Source organism: Onthophagus taurus, chromosome 8 (assembly GCF_036711975.1).
Source record: "Onthophagus taurus isolate NC chromosome 8, IU_Otau_3.0, whole genome shotgun sequence".
In the NCBI taxonomy this organism is placed as follows: Eukaryota; Metazoa; Arthropoda; class Insecta; order Coleoptera; family Scarabaeidae; genus Onthophagus; species Onthophagus taurus.
Genome location: NC_091973.1, coordinates 18,418,280 through 18,438,261, shown reverse-complemented (window position 1 = coordinate 18,438,261; position 19,982 = coordinate 18,418,280). Strand labels below are relative to the sequence as shown.

At 32.3% G+C, this 19,982-nt stretch overlaps 1 long non-coding RNA gene across 1 annotated transcript; it reads right to left on the bottom strand.

The window, feature by feature from the left end:
* Positions 1 to 25: 25 nt before the first annotated feature.
* LOC111420187 (uncharacterized) lies at positions 26 to 18,666 on the bottom strand. Its single transcript, XR_011641273.1, has 4 exons — positions 18,543 to 18,666; positions 13,427 to 13,672; positions 11,544 to 11,719; positions 26 to 1,925 (listed from the first exon to the last, which is right to left on the bottom strand). It is a non-coding gene; the product is annotated as an uncharacterized lncRNA (long non-coding RNA).
* Between the last annotated feature and the right edge of the window lie 1,316 nt (positions 18,667 to 19,982).

Sequence of the window (19,982 nt, the reverse complement as noted above, 5' to 3'; positions counted from 1 at the left end):
GTGAATTACCTTATGTCATGACAGGAAAGTTGTCAAAGTGCTTTATTACAAGAATTCATTGAATAATTACATGATGATGAATTGGAAGAAGGATTTTTTCAACATGACAATGCAACTGAACGAACAAACAAAAGATTCCTTCATGAATTTTATGATGATTGAGTAATCGGTAGAGGATGTTGGCCACCTCACTCACCCGATCTAACCCCCACTAAATTTCTTTTTATTCGGTCATTTCAAAAATTCTGTCTACAAAAACCGTTTACAGACCATAGAAGAATTGGAAGATGCAATACGACACAATGTTCAACAAATAACTGCAGAGCAACTTGTACAGGTCTTCGATAATATGAAAAGAAGAATCACTTTATGTTTAGAAAAGAATGGTCAACATTTTGAATTCGTTTTGTAATAAATAAAACTTCTAAACCTTTATTTTTATAATAAAATAAAAGATCTTTTTTTGATTTATGAAATAAATTAATTACAAAGGAATAGTTTAAAGGGTTTTCTTTTTATTAATTAATCCTTTTTAATTATTTTCATCATAATTTAAATTTACATCCACCAATCTAACTCCAGAGAGAATTTATTTCGAATTTTGTGTAACGAGAGTAACATTTTTAATTTTGTGCGTGTGAGTTTTTAAGGTTATGTTTACTAAACTAAAAGTTTCCTCCCATTTCCCCACCACTATTAAAACAAGTGGAAGGAGGGTGTGACCGCTGTGACGAGGGCAGTAAGTATTGGCATCAAGCGCTTGGGAAAGTAGTTTTTAGCGGACCGGCTTTCTTGATCGCATTGTATAATCAATAATAGTTTTGTAAGTAGAATATTTTGTTATTTTTGTTGTTTGTTTTAGTTAATGTTTGTTAAGTAAATTTTGCATATTATGTTTATTTATATTTCTTTGTTTATATATTTTTTAAATTAAAATACATATTTTAATTTTTTTCACTGCTATAAACTTATAATTATTTTATATTTTTTGAAAATATAAGCAGTATTAGCAGTTAATATAATAATGCAGTAGGATCTATAAATATTTGGTAAATAAAAAATAATTTTTTTTGTCTGTAATAAATTTGTCCGTTATCAAGGTATAAAAGCAATAAAATTTATTTGATTACAAAAAATAGTCGGCGGCACGCGGCGACTCCGTACAGAGATGAGTTTTCGATATTTGTTTCTATTTTTCCGCCTTGCACCCGCCTATTTCTCGCGTCATCATGGTCACATGACCGTGTATGGCCCGTCTCTGGAGCTTCCTCCCCCCACGCAGCGACCCGCCTCAGTAACTTAGAGGACCATAACGAATTCTCTTAAGCATAATAACATTGGGTGAACGTTATATTATTAATATTTCAGTTCTCGGTTGTAATTTTAAAAATTTTACTTATACAGAAGTTTAAATGACTCAAAATAATTGTGTGAACAGTTACATAACATCCACTACACAGAAAATAAGCAGAGTTATAAGGAAGAGTTACATTTTAGATACTTTAACAAAACAAATTATCAAAAAACAAATCCCAAAATGTACAGGTTGCACATAAACATGCATTCCACAAAGAATTATTTTAAAGCTCTGTGGCAATTATTCTTCGTAGAACACTTGTCTACCTATCCATAGCACAGCCATAAAAGACTGGTTCCTAACTACATATCACAAATATGAAATCATTGAAATATCTCAGCAGCATATTGTGGAAATAATACACAAATTTATGTTGGTCTGATAATAACCCACATGTGACAGTGGAAAGTGACGTTCAGCATCAATTTTCCTTTTTTGTAATTAATTTGTTAGACCTACTGAAGGAAGTTCCATTGAATATCAGAGAAAATAGTTACTATTAACATAATAGCCCCATTTTAGTTGCACCATGATTAACCATCTTAAATCCATGTAATTCGTCCACAAGCTGAAACAAAATGAAAAAAATTTAATTAATAAGTGTTGCAATTCATCAATTTATATGCACTATCTATTCGATACTACATAATTATTAGGAAAAATTATTATTGTGAATGCTTCCACATGGTACGTAGTAGCAGAAAATTATAATTGGTTGTTCATTTATGTTAAAACTTTTTAGCAGTTTCATTATTAATGGTATGTTAAACCAAACTTGTGTTTGTTGGAAGACGAAGATAACATCTTCTTGTTGGGTAATTTTGAAAGCAAATAACTTCACCAAGAAATCATGGAAGAAAACACGATTATGGAGAAAGAATGATCAACCAACTCGACAGAAGTGACAACGGAGATTTGTTACACCTGTATTTGTTGTAATTTGAATGCCTTTTGAATTAAATTTTTGCTTTCAGGGAAAAATTGTTTATGGACAAATACAAAATTATATACAGGATGTTATACAAAAAACGCCCCAAGCTGTAACTCTGTCATTTAGATTCCGATTTGAGAATGAGCCAGGTATCAAATGAAATGGTTTAATGAATACTATGATTCATGCTATAAATAAATTTTTTCCAACAAAAGTTTTCCAAAAAAGTCTCTATCCAATAACGTGAAGAAAATACCGAGTGATTTGAAAATCAAAAGATAATAATCGCTTGAAATTGAAGATGGCGTTGGAATAAGTTTATTTGTGGCATGAATTATAGTATTCATCAAATCATTTCATTTGATACCTCGCTCATGAAAGGAAGAAAGTGAAAGAAATGGTGATTGAGGCAAAAAAGCAAAATTGGACATGGTTCGGAGATAAGGATGCAGAGAAAGAAATAGTTGAGACTAAAGCTGTAAAGGATAAAAACGGATTAGTACTGAGGGAAAATGGAAGAAACACTTCATGGAACTGTTAAACGTAAATAGTCAAAATGAAATTAATTTACCGACCCCTGTACCACAAAATAAGAAACAGAACAGAAACAGGTGAGCAGATAACCATGGAAGAGTTGGAAACGGTAATAATAGAATAAAAAATGGAAAAGCTCGACGTCAAGATAGATTAACCACAGAAATGACAAAACATATGATCACAGGGAAGAGAAGTGTTATTGCATATACTGCAGAAAGTGTGGCAATGTGTATGACTTTCCCTCATTTATTGAAGAATACGATAAGTATGTTTAATTATTTTTTTTTTGTATTGCTAGAAACTATTTTTTTTTATGTATTATTCTATAGTACTATGAATCATGCACTGGACATAGAGGTGGATCACACTGCACAACTAGAAGCAATAAATGGTTTTCGTATTGTAGATCTAGGATACGTGCTGCAGTGGGTTACATCACTACAATATAACCATTCTAAAATTTGCACATGTGGATACCTTCGACCAGTATCAGAAAAACATAATGGTCTCAGTAGTACTATCACATTCGGTTGCAATATGTGCGATCGACTGTATAAATATAGTACTGAAGACCCAACTAAACAGAAAACTAACAGATTACTGGTTTGAGGTACTCTTATGTGTGGAAGTACTCACAACCAAACAGCAGAACTTCTATCAGCTATGACTATACCTCCTTTAAATGGAAATAAATTCATTGACATCGCTAATGAGTTAGGAAATCACATAAAAGCCGATGCCTTGCGGTCTATGGAGGAAGCAGGCAAAGCAAAAAAAGAAGTAGCTCTAGAAAAAGGACAAACAGACGATGATGGTGTTCCTTGGACTAACGTTTAGTTGGATGGTGGTTGGAGGAAGCGTTCGTACGGCCATAATTATAATGCTTCGTCTGGTGCAGTAAGTTTTTTCAAATACATATCTATATTTTTGCACAAGCAGCCTCATAATTGAATCGTTCGCTCCAGCGGCCTAGAAATGTCAAAAATTATGAAAAAATACCGTTTATTTTATTTTAGAACCCCTACCCGAAAATTAAAGCAACAATTATAAGATTAATAACATAATAGCAAGTAAGAATTTTATCCATGTTGCAAGTTGGGAATATATTAAAAATTATACCAAAAAGATATACTAGAAAAAACTTCTTTAGCTTGCTTTTATTTAAATATATATCGATATATATTATAATAGTAAGTGGAGAACATATCTTTAACCCATTAATTTCTAGCTTTTAAATAGTTGCGAAAATAATTTTGTGTATACCTGGACTGAGAGCGTATAATATACAGGGTGTTACTAATCAAAATGCATGTGCAAAACCGTTACTAATCATGAAATCCGTAGACTGTTATTGTTGGAAAGCACACGAAAAAAGTGTTCGCAACAAGTATTGCCGTTTGTACAAAGGCATCAAATAAAGAAGTTACAGCACGGAGGCACGTGTGTTTTAAGAACTGGAGCGGCCCTTTTTTTATGGAATCTGATATTGTTTGCGAAGGCTTTAACCGCAGTGAAGAAATGCATGGCGTTCGTTATTTGCAATTTGTTGCCGATGGTGATTCCAGCACATTTGCAAAAATACAACAGAAAGTACCGTATGGCGATAAATTGAAAAAAATCGAATGCAGCAACCACATTATAAAGAATGTTAGTAAAACACTCCATACAATCAAGCTGGGTACAACTATACCGCCGAGTGGAAGAAAATTATTATCGTTAGCAATTATAAAGAAAATTCAGACACACATTTTGAAATGCATAAATACAAGTAATAACGTTGACGTGTTAAAGAAAGAGGTGGCCAATACAGTCGCTCATGTGTATGGTGATCACACATTATGCAATGAGCTGAATTGTAACATAGTATCAGACAAATCACAGTCATGAATGACCCAATTTCAAGGTAGTGGGATACGATATCACATAAACGGTGTGTGAATTGATGTTAATTATTGTGGTGCAGTTTGTCTTTTACTTAGTCAATAATTTCAGGTGCTTTGGAAATTGTCCTAAGGAAAGCTCATAAAATTATTAAAAATGAAAATAATAATCCTGCAGAAACATTTATGGCCGTGTTATGTAAGTTTAACTGTGGAAAACGGTTAAATTTAACCAACAGATTCTCGTTCAAATTAAGAGCAAATATATCTGTTTTGAGATATAATGAAGGTTTGTGTTTGTTATTCAGTATTTTATCTGTTTTGCATTGTAATATATTGCTCATGTCGATTCACAAATGTAGTAATACCGCGATTTCCGTTACTCCGACTTACGTAAACTCATATTCATAATTTCGGTGTATTATTGTAACAAATTCTTTAGAATAATTTTGTGTTTCTGTATTTTTTGCAGCATTAAATTGGTAGACAAATATTTTTCCCAAAATATTTTTAGAATACCCGGGAATTTACCACCAAAAATTTATAAATAAATTCCACAATAGGAAGGAATGGTTGAAAACTCAAACTCCAAAAAAGCGAATTACACATAGAGTATGTAAAGAGAAAAATACCGATTATGGAATAAATGCAGAACAAGAAACTATGACCGCTGAGCTATTCCGATTTTCATGAGCGAGGTATCAAATGAAAACGTTTGATGAACACTATGATTCATGCTACAAATGTCATCTTCAATTTCTAGCGATTATCAACTTTTGATTTTCAAATTGCTCGGTATGTTTTTCTTCACACTATTGGATAGAGATTTTTTTTCTAAATCCAGTAATGTACAATACATCAATATTAATTGTAATTGGAACATTCTTACGTGAATAAAATGCTGTCTAAAACACTTACACAATAAATAACTATTATATATCTTTATTTAGGGTTTTTTTTTTGTCCATATTCATCAGCTTTTAATTAAGATAAATAACTTTTTCTTTTTTGTACTTCTGATGTTTTTATTTATTTTATTTATGCTGTACCGGTTTATAATTAAACCACATACAATTATTAAACAATTATAAAATGAAAGTATGACATTAAAAGAACATGTGTTAATCTAATCTAAAAATAACTTACGTCAATTTTCTTGAGATTTCGAGCAAAAGCATTACATGAAAACAGGTGTACACTAAACAAATATTTCGATTAATCTATTCTTCAATAAACGATCGTCCGAAAAACGATAAAAAATCACAAAAAACTATGAATCAAACTGATTAATTTCTCTTCGGGTTCCGTTGTTAAGGTTCTTTATTAGAGTAAAACTTGTTTTAAGAAATTTCGTCAAACATGGGTTGTGTTGTTATCTCCCCTCTCTGTTGCGAACCTGAATTAACCCAATATTCAGGCTCCTCGTTCAGAGAGGGATAATTTATATTTCAGTTTTTAAATCAGAGAAAGGTTCCTTTAGGACTTTGTATAGTGGCTTTACTTCTTTGTGTAATTGGTCGTTCAAGCAGTTAAGATTTGGATATTTAAAGTTATGTTTGTCAATTTCGTATTGCTCCAAAAGTTCCAATTGAAACCCTTTTCTATGAGAGTGTAACAATCTTATGCAATCGTCCTCTTTAAACTCGTGATTATTTTCTTTAAGGTGTCGTCCGAAATTAGAGTTATCCTTAGTGAGATGTTTTACTCCTTTTTCTAAGGCTCTACCTGTTTCGCCCATGTAATAAGCGTTGCAAGTGGAACATTTCAATTTGTAGACACCGTTTTTTTGTAGTATGTTTGTATTCTTTTTAGCGTTAAAAAGTAGTTGTTTTATAGTATTTTTGCTTGTAAAGAATGTTTCAATGTTGTACTTTTTAAATAAATTTTGGATTTTTCGGGACAGTTCATCGCCCTGAAGGAGATATATCTCTTGGATGTGTCTTCCTCTTTTAATCTTTGTAGTGTAGATGTGTTCTTATGTGAGTTTTCAGCCTTATAAATGATTTTATTAATGATGGAAATTGGGAAACCATTGTTGTCTGCCATTTGTCTTATGATGTTGAGTTCATTTTCTAGAGTCTCGCTTAATAAATTGCTGTTAAATGCTCTGTGTATGTATGTTCGGGGAGCCGCCAATTTATGTGTAACATGATGAAAAGAGTCGTAGGGAATCACAGTGTCTGTCTGTGTTGGCTTACGATAAATGTTAAAATCATTGTTTCTATTCCTCCTACTTATTGTCAAGTCCAGGAAATTTATGGATTTTTGTTTTTCGATTTCAATGGTGAAGTTCAATTTATCATGTAGGCTGTTTAAGTATTGGTGTAGTTCCTCAATTTTATCCAGGTTTTCTTGTTTCCACAAAACCAGGATATCGTCTACATATCGAGTCCATAAGATGATGTTTTCTTAATATGGATTCTTTGTGTTTAAGCTTAAGTCTTCTTCTATTTTATTGAGGAAGAGATCGGCCAAGAAACCACTCAGTGGTGAACCCATGGGTAAACCGTCTGGATATGTGGAAATGTTATCCTCAAAACTGCAAAAATTCTGTTCAGTGCAAATCTTGAAAGACGTCTACTTCTTTTTCTTCCTGAAGTTCATCTGTGAGCAATTTTCTTAAGATATCCAAGGTTTCTTTGATAGGGACATTAGTGTACAAGTTTGAGATATCGTAGAGAATTTTTCTGGAAGTTCAGTCTGATTGATCTTTTCCATTAAGTCCTTCCTGTTTTTTATTGTGTATTTCGGTCTGAATGTGAGGTTGTTCCTAGTGAAGAAGCTAAGGAATTTTGCTAGATAGTATGTACTAGAGCTTATGCTTGAAATGATCGGTCTTATCAGGATGTTGGTCTTATGTATTTTGGGTAGGCCATACATTTTGGGTAACTGGAGGTTCATCTAATTAATTTTATGAAGGTGTGGAAGATATTTTTTAAAAATCATAGGGTTTTTTTAAGTTTTTTAAATTTGTTGTTCTCCATGAATTCCATGGTTTTATTGATATAATCCTCCTTTTGTAGTATGACCATTCCCGCATTTTTGTCTGCATTAATTAATATCAAATCATTATCTTTGATCTTCTTTTTAATGATCTTTAGGTGAGAAACTTCATTTTTTAGGGAATGGTAGTTCTTTCCTGGTTTTTGATCTTTGTTCTGTTTTTCATTTATTCTTTTCTCTTCCTTAGTTAATAGAAACTTGATATCATTCCTCATTTGATTTTGGTTGGGGAGATATTTGATATTGGCTTCTATTTCTATTGCTGCTAAACTGAGATTAGTTTCTGTAGGTAGAGCAAACTTGTGACCTTTAGATAAAAGTTTCATTTCTTCTGTGTTAAAAATGAATTTCGACATGTTTGTTATGCGAGGATGGAAGGGATAATTTGGGTTAAAGTACTCGTTCTTCTTCCTGTTTTTGTTATCCCTATCTTTGCGTCAGATTTCTATCTTTCGTTCTGTCTTGGCTTGGTCGTTCTTGATATCATTATAGTTGATCAACTTCTCCTCGGACATAATCTTATCTATTTCCAGTGGGTGATAGGTCTTGATAAGTTTTATAAAGTAAACTATTCATCTCATTAATCTTCCTGTGATGTTGGCGTTTTTCTCTCTTCATGAGGTCTATTTGTATTTTCCTATATTGTGTTCTCTCGAATCGATTATGGACTTTAATTTTAACGAAATTCGGCGTAAGTCCCTCCCTTAGACAGGTTGTAATAAACCATATATGATGTTTAATAATGTGTAGTTTATGTTTTGCTCGAGTGTAGGTTTGGACGAGTGAGGACTAACCTGATCAAATTTAGGGTTTTTTTTTGTCCATATTCATCAGCTTATAATTAAGATATTTGTGTTTTTCGGACGATCGTTTATTGAAGAATAGATTAATCGAAATATTTGTTTAGTGTACACCTGTTTTCATGTAATGCTTTTGCTGGAAATCTCAAGAAAACTGACGTAAGTTATTTTTAGATTAGATTAACACATGTTCTTTTAATGTCATACTTTCATTTTATAATTGTTTAATAATTGTATGTGGTTTAATTATAGACGCTCCTGAATGATGGCTACGACCGAAACCGGTAGAGCATAAATAAAATAAATAAAAACATCGGAAGTACAAAAAAGAAAAAGTTATTTATCTTTATTATATATATAATTTTAAATAGTATAATTCTGTCCGTTTAATAAATATTAGCGTATTTATAATATTGCGTTTGTTTTTTAAACCCTTTCTACCAGATTGAATTGCCCCAATTTAATAATAATAATAATAATAAACAAACTTTATTGCCATAAAAGAACAAAGGAAAATTGTACATTATTATAATTATCCTATATTAGCGGCGGTAGTGTAACAAAAAAAAAAAAAAAGCAAAGATGATTATAACAATGACAGTGAAAAACAAATCATAAATTCAATTCTGACAAACGGAACGATTTATCGCCAAAGACGATATCTTCCAATCGACCCAGTCTAAACTATATTACAATGATACCACCAGATATACAGAATAGTAAGTAATTAACGCACGCATAATTAACCAAAAGCGAAAAAAAAAAAAAACAAACAACAAAAAGGAGGGAAGAAAAGTGTAAGAAATGCACAGAGTAACAAAGCAGAAAAGAAAGAAGGTGAATAAGGAACATAGAAAAGAAAGTAGAAAAGAAGAAAAGGAAGTAAAATATTACAAGATCGCAATTTAACGAGAGAAGAGGAAATGTGTAAGACAAGTCTTGAAAGATGACAGGGTTGGAGCGTTTCTAATATCCATGGGGAAACCATTCCAGAGTGATATGGCGTACAGCGTAAATGACCTGTGGTATAAATTCGTATGATGTATTGGGAATAGAAGAATTAAGTCCGATTGCGAACGAGTGGGACGGTCGTGTGATGATAAGAATTTAAAATTATTAAATAAGTACTGTGGACTCTGAGTCTTAATAATCTTATAGAGACTTGTTAACACACGGAAGGACCGACGGTTTACGTACGTAAGCAAACGTAAGTTATTGCGGTAAGGAGTAATATGACAATATTTCCCAAGATCGAATATAAAACGTATGCAATTATTTTGTAATCTCTGGAGTTTATTACACAAAGATATCGACAGGTCAGTACAAACCGTATCCGCATAATCAAGATGTGGAAAAATCAGCGAATAACAGAGGTTGCGTCGAACGTAAGGTGGAAGAAAACACTTAAATTTATGGAGGGAGTGGAAACAAGAGTAAACCCTCTTACAAATCGTCTGAACCTGGGGGCGCCAAGACAGTGCAGAGTCCATCATAACTCCAAGATTCTTAATTACATTCGAAAATTTAATGACGGTGTCACCAAGTAGAAGTTGCGAGTTAGCAAAAGTAGCCACCCTGCCCCGTAGAGGATTTGTACCAAATATTATGGCTTGGGTTTTATTAGCATTGAGCTTCAAACCGTATAGTTTAGACCACTCAAGCACTTACAGCACCAATTTACAGCAATTCACGATAAAAACAATAAAATTATTGCTATTAATTAATAATATTGAACCTGATTGAACCAAATCGAACTGATTAAACTAAATAACATAGTAACTCAATTCGGCAAATTTTTTCTTTTTGGTTTCGATTTTTAAACGGTGTAGTAATGCATAATTACAAAATTATACAGGACTTTTAACTCAAAATTCACAACGCTGTGAAGCTAACGGATAACTTTTGAAATAATAAGATTTAAATAAGATTTTTTTTGTGGCGCCATCTAGTAAAGAACCGATGAACTTTTAAAATCAATTTGACTACACTAAATCCCTAGATTTTCTGTCAAAAATGGTCAATATTCAAACTTCAGTGAATTCGTCATAAATACAATTTATTTATATTGTACCTTTCAGTATACATACTATAATCCATATACGAAGGGAAACCATTCACCCAAATTTATAATTAAAGTTTCAATTTGGAGAAATATCACTTTTAAGTTTGTCATTAAACGTGATTTTCTTTATTACTTTTCAATTTTATAACACGTTGAATAGTTTCCCTGGGTGGACCCCACAAGAATACCCCATGAAAATTATTCCAATAAATAAAAACGTAAAATAGAGAATTCACCGAAGTTAATTTTCAAGCTAAATTCTATCCTTAATGATTATTCTATTCAAAAACAAATGTCTCCGCGAAGATAGGCAGCTAAGCTTATAACAAAGACTAAGAATGAGCCTACAAACAAGAATCAAATTATTAGTTTTAAATTACTCAATAAGTTAATTTGCAATTGAAAATTGTATTGTATTGTTTAAAATTTGCTCAATATTTAATGTAATTGATAAATCATGCTTTGGTTATAATTTAGGGGTTAATTATGTATAAAAGATCCATTGTTCAATTTACAAAGTTTTCTTTAAACAGATAAAAACTATTTAATGCACACATTTTTTCAAGATTAAGTAATTTTGCGTTTTAGCAAAAGTCATAATACAGAATCATTATTGTAACACTATTAACTGATGGTACGTGTCAGCAAAATCAAGTCCAAACTCGATTCTTAAAACTATGGGAGTAGAATTGATTCTAAATTTTCTTGTACTCGATTCTAAGTATCGAGTCAGGATCAGAGTCTGACTCGAATCAGAATCATATGATTTCCATTTCGACTTGATTATGATCTCCATTACAGTATATTTGATACAGATGCCGACTCGAATTCATAATTTATCGATTCTTGGACTTGATTTTAGTTTTTAAAATTATTTTTTGAGTTTAATTTTAAAGCATCAGAATCGATGCTCAGAAATGGAATCGATTCCGAATTTCGAATGGAAATTTCACAAAAAAAATTAAACTATTACCTGCTAAACTGAGAAATTGTCTTCAAAAGTTAGACCACATGAAAACCGTAGTTGGTGTCATTATATTACTGATCAAAATAACTTTCTTGAAGGTGTTTGTAATTTCAGTGCACCACTAACTGGTGCACAACTGAGACAAATCGGTACTATTTATACTTTTAGAGCGTTGGCCTCACCTAAAATACAAAAAAAAATATATTAGATAAAAATATATCTCACATTTTATACCAGTCATAACGTCGATCGCAAAGCAGTTTTGAGTCGATCGCCAAGAAAATCATGAATCTGAAATATATCTGGGCCTTAGAACAAAAAAAAAGGAAGGTTACTTTAAACCCTTCGGTCGATCTTGGCAAGACATATAAAACGTCGATTTTGATCAAAAATTAGTGGACACTACTGCTCTAAATCGATTAAACGTCAAAATCGTTGATTTTCGAAAATTAACTCAATTACAACTCAAAAACTAAAAGTGATGGGGAAATACTTTTTATACATAAAACCTTACTAATGGGCCATAAAGACTAAATCCATAACAAGATTCAACCCAATTATTACTATTTTTTATTTATAAGCTCTAAATCGATTAAACATCAAAATTGTTGATTTTCGAAAATTAACTCAATCATAACTCAAAAATTAAAAGCGATGGAGAAAAACTTTTTATACATAAAACCTTAGTAATGGGCGATAAAGACTAGATCCATAACAAGATTGAACCCAATTATTACCATTTTTATTTATAATCTCTAAATCGATTAAACATTAAAATTGTTGATTTTCGAAAATTAACTCAATCATAACTCAAAACTAAAAGCGACGGAGAAATATTTTTTATACATAAAACCTTAGTAATGGACCATAAAGACTAGATCCATAAAAAGATTGAACCCAATTATTACCATTTTTTATTTATAAGCTCTAAACCGATTAAACATCAAAATTGTTGATTTTCGAAAATTAACTCAATTATAACTCAAAAACTAAAGGCGATGGGGAAATACTTTTTATACATCAAACCTTACTAATGGGCCATAAAGACTAAATCCATAACAAGATTGAACCCAATTATTACTATTTTTTAATTATAAGCTCGAAATCGATTAAACATCAAAATTGTTGATTTTCGAAAATTAACACAATTATAACTCAAAAACTAAAGGCGATGGGGAAATACTTTTTATACATAAAACCTTACTAATGGGCCATAAAGACTAAATCCATAACAAGATTGAACCCAATTATTACTATTTTTTAATTATAAGCTCGAAATCGATTAAACATCAAAATTGTTGATTTTCGAAAATTAACTCAATCATAACTCAAAAACTAAAAGCGATGGTGAAATACTTTTTATACATAAAACCTTAGTAATGGGCCATAAAGACTAAATCCATAACAAGATTGATCCCAATTATTACCATTTTTTATTTATAAGCTCTAAATCAGTGGTGACTATAACGTCTATTGCCAAAAATATTATGAATTTGAAATATCTATATTTGGGCCTCAGAGCAAAAAAAAAAGTAAGGTTACTTTAAACCCTTCGGTCGATCTTGGCAAGACATTTATATAAAAAGTCGATTTTGATCAAAAATTAGTGGACAACACTGTTTTATACCTATAGAATTGTATTATTATAACTAATCAGAAGTAAATGTCCTCACTCAATGTATTTTTTATCTATCAGAATGATAGATTTAGAAGGACACAGAATTTATGAATATATTAACAACAATTCAAGCTGAGGAAGAGTGACATAGCCTTGATATCACAGGAACCACCAGATAAATTAGCATTAGGGATTATACAATTTCATTAAAATTTTATCAAAATGAATAAATAAAAAAATTAAAAGTCAGCTAAATGTTGAAATAGCATACCTTGGGCAGCTCCTAAACAATTTTTAAATTCTTCTTAACAATTCCCTAAGGTATCAAGAATTATTTGCTGAACTTTTCGGATTCTGATTTTTTGTTCATCCAAAGTATTTGGTCCAGTGGTGTAAATCTGGTGATATTGCAGTCTCTTCTCCCAATCCATCGATTGGGAAATAATTGGTTTAAATAAACTCCAACAGGAAGGGTATAATGTGGTGGCGCGCCATTTTGTTGGAGAAATCACTGCCCCTGGAAATGAATTTATTTATTTGGGATGCAAACAGGATTAAGCCCAAAGTAGCAGTCACGAAAAATAACAAAAACAAACTTATAAAATGAAGTAAGTGATATAAGCAATGTAGTAAGTAAGTAAGTGTTGTGTATGTACTCGTAATCGTAAGTAAATTCTCGTAATTGAACTCGTTAATACATTTTATTCATTCCTTGTAACGTATCTAATCACAATGTAAAAAGTGACAATGACAATTCATTTTCTTATTCTACTAAATGCATGAATAATTTCTACCCAATGAATGTATACTTTCTACTAAATGAATTCCCCTACTTTCTTTACCAATTCCTAGATGGCGTATCCGACACTTTTCCCCTCTTTATAAATCCAATTTCTGTGGTGGTTTTCTTATTCGTGTCGAACGTCGTAAACCTTCTGTTGCGGTTGATTCCTCACCTGTTTTTTTGGTTTCTTTCTTTGGTATAGTTTTTTGGTGCCCTGACTCTTCTTTGATCTATTCTGGTTCCTTTTCTCTTTCTTCTGTTCTTATGGTTTCAGGTGTAGTGGTTTTATCGCTATCATCTGCCTCTTTGTCCCCTTCAGGTATTTCTATTATTTCAGGAATCTTTTCATTTGGTCCTCTGAATTTAGTACTCATCAATTGATCAATATGTCTTCTGTGTATAGCTCCCTCTACTTCTACTTCGTAATGCAAATTTCCCTCTCTATTTATGATTCTTCCCATCTTCCACTTTGTTTCTGGGTTGTTATAAAATCTCGCAAGGACTTGGTCTCCCTGTTGAAAGTCTCTTATTTTTAAGTTTTCTTGTTTTTTGTTTTCTGTTCCTATTTCTCTTCTCACCAGATCGATACGTGTTCTGAAATTCCCTTTTAACAGCAACTCCGCCGGACTCTGGTTCGTGGCTGCACTTGGTGTTTTCCTAAACTGCATTAAGAGTTTGCATAATTTGAGATGGATATTCCCTGGCTCCGATGCCATTGCTTTTAGTTTTTTCTTGACCGTTTGGACGTATCTCTCCGCTTGGCCGTTTGTTGAAGGGTGGTACGGCGCGGAGAATCGATGTATAATTCCATTTGTTTGTGTAAATTCCTTGAAATCTTGGCTTTTAAAATTGGTAGCATTATCACTTACCAAAGTGATTGGTAGTCCAAATCTACTGAATGTTTCTCTTAGTTTTTTTATTGTTATCTCCGTTGTCATTGATTTTGTAGGGAAAACTTCAAGATATTTTGTATAAGCATCGACTATTATCAGGAAGTAATGTTCCTGGAATGGTCCAGCGTAATCAATATGTACTCTCTGCCACGGTGATTTTGGGTATTCCCAGGTATGGTATTTGGTGATTGCTTTTGGGTTGTTCTTAGTAAGACAGCATTGCCGGCATTCCTTTGTTAAAGTTTCAATATCTTCATCTATTTTTTTCCACCATACATAACTTCGAGCAAGTGCCTTCATTTTGACAATTCCAGTATGTGCTGTGTGCAATTCTTCCAGTATTCTTTTTTGTAATGTTTTTGGTATGACCACTCTCATTCCGTTAAACAGGCATCCATCTTCCAATGTAAATTTCGTCAAATTTTGGTCTTCGTCTCCATTTTCAAGTGATATAATCAATTTAGTAATTTCTGGATCTTTTCTAGTTTCTCGTCTAATTTCCTCTCTGGTTACGGGTAACATTTGAAGTTGGTTTATATAAAATACGCTTTCTTCTGACAGTTTCGTTATCTCGGTTTCATCCGTTGTAGAAAATCGTGATAAAAAATCTGCATTTCCGTGGTCTTTGGTGTTTCGATAGATGATGTCATATTTAAATCCTGCCATGTAACTTGCGTAATGTAGTAATCTAATTGCCGATGTAGCTGGTAGTATTTTTTCGGGATGGAGGATCCTTGTTAGCGGTTTATGGTCCATCACAAGTGTTATTTTCCTTCCATAGCAATATTGACAAAATTTTTTTAATCCCCAGACGATAGCTGTCGCTTCTTTGTCAATCTGGCTGTAGTTTCTTTCAGCTTTTGAAAGCGATCGTGACGCAAAAGCTACTGGTTTCTCTTCGCCTGTTGGTAAGATATGTGAAATTACTGCTCCCAATCCCGTAGGAGATGCATCCGTAGCTAATACCAATTTAAGTTTCGGTTTATATGGTATAAGTACTTTTGGACTAGTTATTTCTTCCTTTAGCGTTCTGAAACTTTCCTCACACTTTTTTGACCATATGAATTCTGATTGCTTCCTTAAAAGATTATTTATCGGATTTAATTTTGAAGCTAAATTTGGAATGAATTTTTGGTAGTAGTTTATGAGGCCTAAAAATACTCTCACCTCGTCTACATTATTTGGTCTTGGACAATTTACTATTGCCTTTATCTTGTCTTCCAATGGGTGTAGTCCGTTCTCGTCTATTTTGTGTCCTAAATACGTAATTGATTTTAGTAAAAACTGGCATTTGTTTCTTTTGAGATGTAAATCATTCTTTTCCAATCTTGAGAAAACATTTTCTAGTCGCTGTAATAATTCTGAATAAGTCGCTCCCTGGACCACAATGTCGTCGAAGAAGCAAGATACTCCTTCCAACTCAATTAACACCTGGTCCATAAAACGTTGCCAAACATTTGGTGCAATTTTAGTTCCAAACATTAATCTTTTTACTAGATAATTTCCTTTATGTGTTGTGATCGTTTGAATTTTTGAACTTTCTTCTGTAACCTCCATATGTAAATATGCTTGATTTATGTCCAATGTACAAAAATATTTTCCACCACCTAATTTCGAGAATAAGTCATCGATTCTTGGTATTGGATAATTGTCATCTTCTAAATTTTTATTAATCGTAGCTTTGTAATCGGCACATAATCTAATTTCACCGCTAGGTTTTACCACGGGTACTATGGGACTTCCCCATTCTGAGTAAGTTGTTTTTTCAATGATTTCCAGTTTCTCGAGACGATCAATTTCGGCTTCTATTCTCTCTTTTAAGGCGTATGGCACTGGTCTTGGGCGTATGAATATTGGTTTTGTCTCCTTTTTCAAGTTCAGATTGCATTTTGTATTGGGTATCTTCCCCAAAGTCGGTTCGAATAATTTATTATACTTCTTCAATAATTTTTCTAATTTTTCTTTGTATGTCGTATCTTGATCCAAACTGATTTTGTATATTTCATTCCAATTTATTTTTATTTTATTCATCCAATCTCGACCCATTATTGTATCGACATCTTCTTGTAAAACGTATAAGGTCCCAATTGTATTTTGGTCCTTGTATGTAATTTTTACATCACATTTTCCGATTGGTTTTATTTTTTCCCCTGTATAGGTTTTTAATTGAATTTTTGTATTTTCCAGTTTCTTTCCTGGACAAGTATTTTTGAATTGTTTCTGCGACATAATTGATAATGCTGCTCCTGTATCAAGTTCCATGTAACAACTCTTGCTCTCGATTTGTAATTGAACCATGTATTTATTGCAATGAGTGGTATCCAGTTTCTTAATGCTATTTATTGTATATTCTTCCAGTTCATTTTTCTCTTCATTTTCTTCCTCCTCTTCTTCTTCATCCTCCTCTTTCAATTGTTTTATCTTCTTCGCTTGTTGGAAGCATACGATGGCTACATGTCCCTTTCTTCCACAATGCTTGCATTTTAGGTTTTCGGCTTTGCAATCCTTAGCGATATGATTTTCTTTTCCACATCTAAAACATTTCTTTTCTTTTAAATTTCCTGTATTCTTTTGATTTCCTGATTTATTTGTAAACTTTTTCTTTTCTTTGTTGACGTAATTTACTGCCATTATTGGTCTTTGAATTTCTCGGCTTTCTTGTTTTGAAGCTTCGATGGATATGGCAACTTTCAACGCTTCTTCGAATGTTAACTTATTTTGTTGAAGTAGTCTTTCACGGATTTCCGTATCTCTTACCCCTCGTATAAATTGTGAACGTAAATGCGTATTCACCGTAGGTTGTTTACAGTTTTCGCAAACAAAATTACAATTTGTGGTAAGTTTCTTTAATTCAGAATGGAAATGAGCAATTGACTCACCCTCGTGTTGTACTCGCATCGTGAATTTGTGCTGTTCCGCTATCTCACTTGGTTTTGGAGAAATGTGGTTTCGTAACAGGTTTACAAGATCCTCGTATTTCTTTGTCTTCGGTAAGTCTGGTGCTGTAAGGTTTGATAATATTTGGTAGTGTTTCGGCCCCAAACAGCTGATCAAAATTTGAACCTTCCGTTTATCATTTTCCGATGTATCTTCTGTCAAGTTTTGTAATTCTAAGTAATTTTCTAATCTTTGTACGTACGATTCAAAGGTTTCGTTTCCCTCATCGAACTTCTGTAGTTGAATTCCTCTTAGATCCATTGTATTTGTATTTCCTTGGTTTTGGTGTAAGTTTTGTAGCACTTGTGTAATTTGTTTTAGTACTTCCTCCATTTCTATTTCGTATATAGTGTAACGTAGACGTAGGTAAACGTAAATACTTCTTTTTTTTCCTCGTTTCTTTACTTTTTTCCTTCTTCTACCTTTATCCTCGCTCTACTTTTATCCTCGTCGCCACTTGTTGTGTATGTACTCGTAATCGTAAGTAAATTCTCGTAATTGAACTCGTTAATACATTTTATTCATTCCTTGTAACGTATCTAATCACAATGTAAAAAGTGACAACGACAATTCATTTTCTTATTCTACTAAATGCATGAATAATTTCTACCCAATGAATGTATACTTTCTACTAAATGAATTCCCCTACTTTCTTTATCAATTCCTAGATGGCGTATCCGACAGTAAGTAAATGCTCATTTTAAGAATACATTTACTATTATAAAATAATCTAAGTTTCTGTTCATTTTATATATTTTTTTAAAAGATCTTACCTCATCCATGCCGACATCTTATTCTTAATCATCTTCGAAATGCAGAATTACAAATCTGCCTCTTTTTTTGTTTTTATTCGATGACAATTGACGGAAGTTTTGACGTAAACGTTACAAGATGGAGGCGACATCTGGTGGCAAGTATAGTTTGGTTTCCCATTAATAGATAGCATGATTTAAATTATTTAACATTTTTCGATACAATTTATTTTTATTATTTTTTATATCTTTGTTGAGCAGTATTTAATTACAAAAACAATTTAATATTTAAAGTATGATGCAGTTAACACTTGATTTACGTGTACCTGAATCAGCGTTGTCCTATACCAACATGCGTACAGTTTCACGCAAAACTTTTGGTACATCTATTATAGATAGTATGATTCTATGAAAGTAATCCTTTAAAATTATAGTTCATTATGTTACATTTTTTTCAAAAGAAAAGTAAAAGTGAAAAAACTGAAAGTTTCTACCGATTTCAAAGCCTTTAATATTCAACTCAGATCATATACAGATTTGTAGCTATCACGTTAATAATTTCTGATTGAGAAAAATATTTTGTGATAGGTTTTCGAGTGTCAATCTAAGACATTGTGAATTTGTACAGGTTGGCCAGACTCAACCTTTTCAACGTACGAAAATATTCCCCCCCTTAGATGCCCTCATCGTGACGTCACCAGATCCAGCCGTAATACACCGTAATACGATTTCTGTTTTTTTCATTGTTATTTCGGTTATTTTATATTATAAAATAGTTTTTTTTTTGTTTATTACTGGTTTTTCGAAACTTTTTAATAGTTTCAATACCAAGGTAATTATTTACAGATAAGCTATGAGTTATTGTAACCCCACATCAAAATTTGTAATTTTAGATGCCCGTTTCATGTTCAATTAAAAATTGTCGTTCGAATTATGTTGGTTATTGATTTAAATATATCGTTTTTTAACATACCCAAAGAGGAAGACGTTCGTAAACTGTGGCTGATGAAATGTAAAGAGGAGGTTAACGTTACAACAGTAAGGGTCTGTTCATTACATTTTCGTCCTAAAGATTTTGAACGCGACCTACGTGCGGAACTATTGCAATTGAAACGTAGGCGGCTTCTAACGAAGACAGCTATACCTACTTTAAACTTGGGAGCATCCCAAGACGACGTTTCAAATATCTGCGGACACCTTGATCCATCTACATCATTGTTAAATATTTCAAAAGAACCATTATCAAAGGGAAATGATGTAAACTGTTTATTAAAATCCAGTGTAGCCTGTCAAACTTGTTTACTTTTATTCAATAATTTTATTGATATAAATTTATTTTATTTATGTTAGGTATATCAACGCTAAAATGTTGGGCTTCAAAAATTGATGTGAGACAGGGTATTTTACATCACATGCTACTTTTTTTGTCTGTGGCTGGAAGAGGATACAGTGATCAAGAAA